Raw genomic sequence first — 433 nt, forward strand, 5'->3', positions numbered from 1 at the left:
TGGGCTGAACCACCATGACCAAAGGGAAGGAAAGGGTTTGTTTTGCTGATACTTCCACATCACAGTTCACCATTAAAGAGAGTCAGGGCAGGAGATAGGAGCTGATGCAGAGGCCATTGAAGGGTGCTGCTTACTGGTTTGTACCACATGGCTTGCTCAGCCTGCTTTCTTTTTTTTTTTTCTATGATAAATATTTATTTTATTTCAAATGAGCCATAAATTTGGTTTTCCTATCTTTTAAGTAAAATAGTAGAAAATTTAGACTCTCTATATTTATAAATATAGAGACTACTCTGCAGTAGTTTTCTTTTTTTTATTTTTTATTAAAAATATGGAACGCTTCACGAATTTGCGTGTCATCCTTGCGCAGGGGCCATGCTAATCTTCTCTGTATCGTTCCAATTTTTAGTATATGTGCTGCCGAAGCGAGCAC

At 37.4% G+C, this 433-nt stretch overlaps 1 non-coding gene across 1 annotated transcript; it reads right to left on the reverse strand.

Annotated features, from left to right (window-relative positions):
• Positions 1–325: 325 nt before the first annotated feature.
• Positions 326–433, reverse strand: LOC132654474 (U6 spliceosomal RNA). Its single transcript, XR_009592115.1, has one exon. It is a non-coding gene; the product is annotated as a U6 spliceosomal RNA (small nuclear RNA).

This window comes from Meriones unguiculatus, chromosome 5, assembly GCF_030254825.1.
Source record: "Meriones unguiculatus strain TT.TT164.6M chromosome 5, Bangor_MerUng_6.1, whole genome shotgun sequence".
Taxonomy (NCBI): Eukaryota; Metazoa; Chordata; class Mammalia; order Rodentia; family Muridae; genus Meriones; species Meriones unguiculatus.